Source organism: Haliotis cracherodii, unplaced genomic scaffold (assembly GCF_022045235.1).
Source record: "Haliotis cracherodii isolate W230 unplaced genomic scaffold, xgHalCrac1.p SCAF_14, whole genome shotgun sequence".
NCBI classification, from domain to species: Eukaryota; Metazoa; Mollusca; class Gastropoda; order Lepetellida; family Haliotidae; genus Haliotis; species Haliotis cracherodii.
Window position 1 is genome coordinate 38,163,742 of NW_027266269.1, and position 10,655 is coordinate 38,174,396.

The following is a 10,655-nucleotide window of genomic DNA, read 5'->3' on the forward strand; positions in this document are numbered from 1 at the left end:
GGTGATGTGTGTTGAGGGGCGTGGTGTATTGGGGTGATATGTGTTGAGGGGCGTGGTATATTTGGGTAATGTGTGTTGAGGGGCGTGGTGTATTGGGGTGATTGGTGTTGAGGGGCGTGGTGTATTGGGGTGATTGGTGTTGAGGGGCGTGGTGTATTGGGGTGATTGGTGTTGAGGGGCGTGGTGTATTGGGGAGATGTGTGTTGAGGGGCGTGGTGTAATAGGGTGATGTGTGTTGATGGGTGTGGTGTATTGGGGTGATGTGTGTTGAGGGGCGTGGGGTAATAGGGTGATGAGTGTTGAGGGGTGTGGTGTATTGGGGTGATGTGTGTTGAGGGGCGTGGTGTAATAGGGTGATGTGTGTTGAGGGGTGTGGTGTATTGGGGAGATGTGTGTTGAGGGGCGTGGGGTAATAGGGTGATGTGTGTTGAGGGGTGTGGTGTATTGGGGTGATGTGTGTTGAGGGGCGTGGTGTATTGAGGTGATGTGTGTTGAGGGGCGTGGTGTATTGGGGTGATGTGTGTTGAGGGGCGTGGTGTATTGGGGTGATGTGTGTTGAGGGGTGTGGTATATTTGGGTAATGTGTGTTGAGGGGCGTGGTGTATTGGGGTGATGTGTGTTGAGGGGCGTGGTGTATTGGGGAGATGTGTGTTGAGGGGCGTGGTGTAATAGGGTGATGTGTGTTGAGGGGTGTGGTGTATTGGGGTTATGTGTGTTGAGGGCCGTGGTGTAATAGGGTGATGTGTGTTGAGGGGTGTGGTGTATTGGGGAGATGTGTGTTGAGGGGCGTGGTGTAATAGGGTGATGTGTGTTGAGGGGTGTGGTGTATTGGGGTGATGTGTGTTGAGGGGTGTGGTATATTTGGGTAATGTGTGTTGAGGGGCGTGGTGTATTGGGGTGATGTGTGTTGAGGGGTGTGGTGTATTGGGGAGATGTGTGTTGAGGGGCGTGGTGTAATAGGGTGATGTGTGTTGAGGGGTGTGGTGTATTGGGGAGATGTGTGTTGAGGGGCGTGGTGTAATAGGGTGATGTGTGTTGAGGGGTGTGGTGTATTGGGGAGATGTGTGTTGAGGGGCGTGGTGTAATAGGGTGATGTGTGTTGAGGGGTGTGGTGTATTGGGGTGATGTGTGTTGAGGGGCGTGGTGTATTGGGTGAGTGGTGTTAAGGTGCGTTCTGTTTTTGGGTGTGTAATTTTGAGGGCGTGGTGTTCTGGGTGAGTGGTGTTTTTGCAGTGTGCTGTTGAGGGGCGTGGTGTATATGGGTGTGGTGTTGAGGGCCGTGGTGTATTGGTGTGTGGTGTTGAGGGGCGTGGTGTATTGGGGTGTGGTGTTAAGGGGCGTAGTGTATGGGGTGTGTGGTGTTGAGGGGCTCGCTGTTGGGGTGTGGGGTTGAGGTATTCGGGGCGTTGTGATGTTGAGGGGCTTGATATAACTGAATGTGGTGTTGAGGGTGGGGTTGGGCTTGGGTTTGGTATGTGCCTTCTTCATGGAAGGGGGATCGGGGGAGATGAAGGCTTGTTAGGTGTGATGGGTTGTATAGGGTTTTGAGGCGTCCTAAAATGTGTTCGCTGTGCATGCTGGGTGTCCTTAAATGTGTTGCCATTCCCACAAATGTTGCCTGGTTCAGAGTAAACAAGTGCAATCCTTGAATCGGCGTCAGAAACAAGAGTCACAGAAATATAAATATCACGGGCCCAGTAATAGTCATTCTCCGGTCTTGTCAATTACAGTCCTTAATTTTTTAAATGTCATCATGAGTATTAGGAAAGAAGCTCATGTAGCTGTGAGCACTATGTGATAAGATCACCACTTCTCCCTGCAGGGAGGCTGCCCCCGTCCACATGTGTTTCCTGCACATTGACCAGACCATATCACAGTCGGAGCACTGACATGTACGTGCAGTGTGGCCCGTGTAGGCCTTATGTCCCACTTATTAACTGACATGTCACGGTAACACTGAACTCACTCAGTTGTGTTAACACTGAACTCACTCAGTTGCGTTAACACTGAACTCACTCAGTTGTGTTAACACTGAACTCACTCAGTTGTGTTAACACTGAACTCACTCAGTTGTGGTAAAACTGAACTCACTCAGTTGTGGTAACACTGAACTCTCTCAGTTGTGGTAACACTGAACACACTCAGTTGTGGTAAAACTGAACTCCCTCAGCTGTAGTAGAACTGAACCCACTCAGTTGTGGTAAAACTGAACTCACTAAGTCAATACAAAGCCCAACTCACTCAGTCAACGATAACTCACTGGATCATGGTAAATAACGACATGGCTTATGCTATTCCCACCATTTGTTTCATGTTAATCAGTACCGTTGCGCGTCCGGGAAGAGATTGGTAGTCAATGATTGTCGTAAAAGGTGACTGAATGGATCATTGGTCTCCTGGCCGCTCAACCCTAGATAACCTCGCCCGACTAGAACAAGATATTAAGACAGGACAACTAAATAAACAATATACAACAATGGGCTGACAAATGGGGCTTCTCCCTTAACTCAGAAAAAACAACAGGAATAGTATTCAAACATAAAAACATGAAACCCGCCTCCCCAATCCTCCAGCTAAACAACCAAACAATCAAATTTCAAAAACAAACCAAATTCTTAGGACTTATTTTCGATGAACATCTCACCTGGGATGCTCACATCCAAAACCTAACAACTAAATGCAGTAAAGACCTAAACACCCTAAGATGCCTAACTGGCTCTAACTGGGGAGCCTCCAAAGATACTCTCCTCTCTCTCTACATATCCCTAATTAGATCAAAACTAGACTACGGCTGCGCCATATACAACACCCTAAACAACTCTCTATCTAAAAAACTTGACTCAATACAATATCAGGCTCTCAAACTAATTACACGCACCCAACATGGCACCTCCTACACCTCACTTCAGGCCTTAACAGGAGAAATGCCACTAAGTCTACGCAGGGAACAGCTAAGCTTAAATTTCTGGGCCGCGTCCCAATCAAACCCTCTCATCCAAAACTTAATAAACCAAAACATCAGCCCTAAAAACCAAGCTCTAGCTCGTAAACACCCCTTACTTACCCCAATATCCCAAAGAATAACAAACTACCTAAATGAACACCAAATTAAAAATCTTAAACAAAACTGCAAACAATCAAATATCTTCACCCCTAAACTTAAAATACCCAAAATAGACACAACACTAGCTAGCCAAATAAATAAACAAACCGACCCAAACATAGCTAAAACTACCACACTAGCATACATACACAAAAATTGGCCAAATTGGTGTCACATTTACACGGACGGATCCTCAGATCCGACCTCCAAACACACGGGTTTCGGAGTCCATACCACACAACCAACTAAAACCACACAATCCTTCCGACTCCCAAATAACCAATCAATATTCACGGCCGAACTAATGGGCATGGCCTCAGCCCTCCACAATCAAGAATCCAAAAACAACCAAAAAATCCTAATACTTACTGACTCCCTAAGTGGACTACAAGCCCTCCAAAACAAAAATACCAAAAACCGACCTAAATTAATAAATCAAATACTTAAAAGCTCCAACGACCTAACAAAAGCAGGCAAACAAATAACCTTCTTGTGGATACCCGCCCACGTAGGAATATACGGTAATGAAAACGCCGATAAAGCAGCTAAACTATCCCTTAAAATCCCAGAAATAAGCTTAAACTTACCCATCTCAAAATCAGAAATTAAAAGTGTAAACAAACAAAAAATCACAAAAAAATGGCATAACCTATATCTAAACTCAAATAGCAAAATCAAAAGAGTGCTCAGCAAACCACTAACCAAACCAAAAATTCTCCATCCATCAAAAAAAATCGACAGAGTAATCACTAAACTCCAAACAGGACACACCAACCTAAATAACCACCTAAAAAAATTTAAAAAACACACTACAGGTAACTGCCCACACTGCAAACAACCAGAAACCCCAGAACACGCACTCATCCACTGCACACACTACCTAACACATCGAACCGCATTACAAACCACCCTCAATCTAAACAAGGCTCTCACTCTAGAAGCAATACTAAACCCACAAAATAAACTAGAAAACTTCAAGGCCTTAGGCGTATTCTTAATCAAAACGGAACTAATAAAACGCATCTAAAACCATAATAACCTACCAAATCAAAATCACATAAACAAACAATCATCCACCATACCCAGCTCCCTTAGTTCTCCTCCCCAACCCCATCAGCATCTATTCCAAATCTCAAAATTCCCAAATTCTATATAAGCAACCCCTAAAGCCCCCTCTTGGGTTGCACAGACCACCCTCGCCCCTTTCGGAAACACATTAAATGGCCTGGCCGGGCCCGTGTGCGAAATACGCATCAGTCGGAAAGCGCACGTTAAATCTCCAAAGTAAGTAAGTAAGTAATAAACAATATACCACAGGCATCTTCTTAGACTTCTCTAAAGCTTTCGACATGGTATGGCACGATGGGCTAATACAAAAACTTAAAAAAATAGGACTCAAAGGTCAGATAATAAACTACATCCAGGACTTCCTAAACAATCGTAAAATAACCGTGGGTATAGACCAAACTCTATCGGACCAATGTCCCCTAGAAAATGGTACTCCACAGGGCAGTATCCTCAGCCCCACCCTCTTCAATATAATGATAAACGATCTATTCGAGGGCCTATCCCCTAAAGTAAACACATCAAAATTCGCGGATGATGGAGCCATCTGGATCCGCACTAAAAGCATGAACATGGTCCAAAATTTACTCCAAAAATCTCTTAATAAAATACAACAATGGGCTGACAAATGGGGCTTCTCCCTTAACTCAGAAAAAACAACAGGAATAGTATTCAAACATAAAAACATGAAACCCGCCTCCCCAATCCTCCAGCTAAACAATCAAACAATCAAATTTCAAAAACAAACCAAATTCTTAGGACTTATTTTCGATGAACATCTCACCTGGGATGCTCACATCCAAAACCTAACAACTAAATGCAGTAAGGACCTAAACACCCTAAGATGCCTAACTGGCTCTAACTGGGGAGCATCCAAAGATACCCTCCTCTCTCTCTACATATCACTAATTAGATCAAAACTAGACTACGGCTGCGCCATATACAACACCCTAAACAACTCTCTATCTAAAAAACTTGACTCAATACAATATCAGGCTCTCAAACTAATTACACGCACCCAACATGGCACCTCCTACACCTCACTTCAGGAGAAATGCCACTAAGTCTACTCAGGGAACAGCTAAGCTTAAATTTCTGGGCCGCGTCCCAATCAAACCCTCTCATCCAAAACTTAATAAACCAAAACATCAGCCCCAAAAACCAAGCTCTAGCTCGTAAACATCCCTTACTTACCCCAATATCCCAAAGAATAACAAACTACCTAAATGAACACCAAATTAAAAGTCTTAAACAAAACTGCAAACAATCAAATATCTTCACCCCTAAACTTAAAATACCCAAAATAGACACAACACTAGCCAGCCAAATAAATAAACAAACCGACCCAAACATAGCTAAAACTACCACACTAGCATACATACACGAAAATTGGCCAAATTGGTGTCACATTTACACGGACGGATCTTCAAATCCGACCTCCAAACACACAGGTTTCGGAGTCCATACCACACAACCAACTAAAACCACACAATCCTTCCGACTCCCAAACAACCAATCAATATTCACGGCAGAACTAATGGGCATGGCCTCAGCCCTCCATAATCAAGAATCCAAAAAACACAAAAAAATCCTAATACTTACCGACTCCCTAAGTGGACTGCAAGCCCTCCAAAACAAAAATACCAAAAACCGACCTAAATTAATAAATCAAATACTTAAAAGCTCCAACGACCTAACTAAGGCAGGCAAACAAATAACCTTCTTGTGGATACCCGCCCACGTAGGAATATACGGTAATGAAAACGCCGATAAAGCAGCTAAACTATCCCTCAAAATCCCAGAAATAAGCTTAAACTTACCCAACTCAAAATCAGAAATTAAAAGTGTAAACAAGCAAAAAATCACAAAAAAATGGCATAACCTATATCTAAACTCAAATAGCCAAATCAAAAAAGTGCTCAGCAAACCACTAACCAAACCAAAAATTCTCCATCCATCCAAAAAAATCGACAGAGTAATCACTAAACTCCAAACAGGACACACCAACCTAAATAACCACCTAAAAAAATTTAAAAAACACACTACAGGTAACTGCCCACACTGCAAACAACCAGAAACCCCAGAACACGCACTCATCAACTGCACACACTACCTAACACATCGAACCGCATTACAAACCACCCTCAATCAGTCGGAAAGCGCACGTTAAATCTCCAAAGTAAGTAAGTAAGTAAGTATCATTGGTCAGACCTGATGGCATCGCTCATAACGACCACCAGTCTGCCTGATTTAGACTTGATGAAATACTGCGGCGTGAAACATCATTCACACACAATACAACTACGTGTCTGTCCCAGTTAAGGTCCGGGTTAGACTCGGTCTTCAGCAAGTCATGCTTGTAATTACGAGGCGACTAACGGGCACGTGGGGTCAGGCTCGCTGACGTGACAGATGCTTGTTATCCTGTCCCAAGCGATGCTTACATCACTCACTGGATTGTCTGGTCCAGGGTCGATTATTTCCAAAAGCGCTGTCAGATAACTGGAATATTGCAGAATGCGGATTTAAACCATTCAACATACAAACATGTATGCAGTCATTCGTTCCCCTGACACCAGTACTGCTCGTACACACGCCTGGCCATGGTTCTCTGAGCTGACGGAGTTGATGAAGTGTATCCGGTCACGGAGTAGCATGTCCTTCCGCCGTCTGAGTCACATGGCAATTACCATCGGACTTGATGACTTGTAGATGGATGGTGTGAACTAATAGCGTATGAGTGAGCTAAGTTGGAATATCATTGGAACAACGGTCATAACGAACTCAATGAGACCACTAATTTGAATTCGTTATAACCGTAGTTCGTTATAAGCATATGTACAACAAATATACAGCAAATGGACGGGACCAAGAAATAGTTCGTTTCATCCGTCAGTTCGTTGTCAGCGTGTTCGTTATAAACGTAGTTTGCTGTATTTCCAGGGGGGTCAACTTGGGGGGAGGAAAATGCATGTCTTGGAATCGACCTCTTTGGTGAAACCAGCGAGAATGGGTGTGGTGCTGATAAACCTAGGAACAATGAGAGCAAACCAGGATTCGAACCACGATCATACAATTCTTGACGCAACAGTGCACAGCAAACTGTTGCATGTTATACATCTTCAGTCAACAATCACGAAATTGTGTGTGAGAAGTGAATTAAGTGGCCTGTGTGATCTCCAACCAATCGTTTGACATTGGAGAGATTGCTCCAGCATCTATGCATTCATCTGTTAGAGAAGGTTCACTGTATGAGAACAATCTCGCCTGTTATCGCTGGAAAATAAAGTTAAAGTGTCTATCGTCGTAATCATATATACATTATATACATGCAAGTACAACAAAGTTGTATCAACATTGAATCAACGGCGCATTTCAACGTTGAAAATGAAAGGTTAAACGACGTTGAAATCAGACGTTGATTCAGCGTTGACGTCAGACATTGCAATCTAATGTTTCCAGTTTATACCACATTGGACATCAATTGGCATGTCATCCAACAGAACGTCTCCTCATTAAGTTTCCAGCAGTCCAAAGACGTATGTGCTGAAACGCGCATGCATATCTGCCTTGTAATGGAAGATAAACTGAATGATATGCTTGAAAAAAGTGGAGAATTAGGAGAATATGTTTTACTCAATTTGGTATTTCTGAACTGAATGAACAATTTTCTTCTATCCTCGGGTACTGTTTTGAACTAAAGTTGCGCGTAATAATAACACTTCATTCAACAATTACCGCTTATTACTTCTATTTAGGAGCTTAATTTATTCTAACATCGCGTCGTCTGCTCGAAAACACAGGCCTCTAAGAGCAGGGTAGCCTCTCCTGTAACAAGGTTACAAATCCTCTTGTGTTTGTAAGAGGCAGGACTAAATTAAATTTATTTGTATACTACTCAAAAGAAGTTAAGGATCACCCGATTCTTTCATATTGGTAATGTTAATCTGTCATGGCATGAGAGATTAACTATTGTAATATGAAAGAATCAGGTGATCCTTAACTTCTTTTGAGTAGTATATATACACACAAACTGTTCCATATGTTAACAATAGGGATTATATCTGGTCTTGTCTCTTCTCTTCTCTCTTTAATATATCTCTTGTCTTGTTGCCTGGTCTGTCGATGTTTCCTCTATCTCTATATTACAATGTTTCACTTTTAATTTCATATTTCCCTCCTAGAATCGGTCTTCAGCAACCCATGCTTGCCGGAAAAGGCGACTAACGGGATCGGGTGGTCAGGCTCGCTGTCTTGGTTGATGTATGTCACCATATCCCAGCTGCGTGCATCGATGCTCATGATGTCAGTAACTGGATTGTCTGGTCCAGTCTCCAATATTTTTCAGACCACCGTCATATAGTTTGAATAGTGCTGATGTGCGGCGTTAAACAACAAACAAAACAAAACAAAAACAACGTGGCAGTGTTTTTGATTGCAGGGAGTATTGTTAGAGGCGCTCGTACAATATCGACATTGCCTGTGTGTGTTTGTACCTCAAATCCCGGGCATGGTGAGTATGTGAGGAAATGATGATTCTTCATCAGAGTAAATCTTACAAAGTGCAAAACAGTAGGGGATGATTCTACCTCAGCGTTATTTAAATGAAGGAGGGTGTACGACCCGGCTGCTCTGATTGTGTTTGATGGATTGTTTGCTCGTCTTCGTCGATGAGCGAGTTCTCGGTGATATAAGAGAGGTAACTCTTCGTGGAATAATTCTCGTCCACAGTGCCCTATTCAGTCTACCGTCGAAAACTTCAGTTTATTCTTGTCTCCCCCCTGAGTACGCCTTCTTCTTACTTTAAGTTCCCTTCCAGTGTATGTGCCATAGCTGAATTTATGTCCCCGTATCCTGCGAACAGTATCATTACTATTTGATCGTGAGTCATGAAGACATGTCATGATATAGTCGGTGTCGTTCAATCGACTCTGCTTTGTGCAGAGATTTCTATTGGATGTGGAAAGGTTTTTGTCGTTTTATATACAACACAGATTATGAGTTAAATAGTATTGTCAAATGGCGCTATGTGATTCAAATGGTGTTTCTTTAAATAATTCCCTCCAAGGGCGAATACATGAGTACCAATAGCCTGATGCAAGACTTTGAATAAATATTTGTTACTACAATTGCATTTGTGAGTGACTTTGTGATTCACATCTTGAAGAAATCTCTTTTTTGTGTATAATTTCGTCATCTCGGAGCAACGCGTCTATAGCGACAGCGTACTAGGCGATCTGACGTTTTCCTGCAACGCAGCTGTGTGCGCTGCCACGTGTTTACATTCCACCACTGGCATCAGCATTTAGAAACTTCATCCTCGTCAGTTTGAAACAGGAGATAAACATATACATTCAGTGTAGAGCTATATTGCCTGCACATGTACATTTTACCAGCTATAACCCGCGAATATAGGGCCCATCAACGTATGCTTGCCATGAGAGGCGACTTAATCGATTGGGTGGTAAGGCTCGGGGACTGAGTTGATTGAATGTCAGAGTTTTGTTTGTTTTTTATTTGTTGTTTAACACCGCACTAAGCAATATTCCAGCTATAAATAATCGCGTCTGGACTTGACAATCCAGTGATTGACATCATGAGCATCGATCCATATAATTGGGACACGATGACATGAATCAATCCACGACATCCATTTTTGATGGATAATATGAAGCAAACAAGAAATGTTTATTCCATGGTGATATTTTTGATACGGGTAATATAGCCGATATCACATGTATCATGTCAATGAGTATACGCAACAGGTCCTTCTTTAAATGTTTCAATGATTTAGCAATCCTAGATGCATATCATAGTCAGCCTATTTTTTCTTCAGAAACAGATTCCACATGGCGTAAAGGGCAATACTGCTTTGGAAGTTATATGAATGGACCAATAACAATCAGTGATGGCACCTGTAAATAATGGACCGAATCAGCTTAGACCAATGTCCGACACAAACTTGTAAGATTATACTGTATTAGAATACTTTTTAACGAGTATATTGGACTAGAAACCGTGATTACAGTCCAACCTGTATGAATGAACGAGCGTTTGTTATTTTTGTCATGGAGAATATTTATAGATTATCGCACAGCAAACACCTGCACCTCTCGATAGCTAGTGAGATTTCGTGTCAGAATAGCCACTAGCACCCACTACTTGTCAGTAGCCTTAGGAACGGGTGAATGCTCAGTGTGCCATCGGTGTCTTTGGGATTAATGTTCATTCTATCAACCTCTGGTCTGCCTGGATCATCCTTGATTTCTTTCAGGCCACTGTTATAGAGCTGAAATATTGTTTTAACGTGAGTCGACATTTATGCATTTAAATCCATTTCGGAGGATTTGTATTGTGCGAGGTGTCAGTGATGAAAGATCCACAGTGAAAACATGGCATTTTGATAGTTAACCGTTTATTATAGCCGTCTCTTCGGGACTCAACGCCATTGTTTACAGACTGGTACAACAATAATACGTCAAACCAA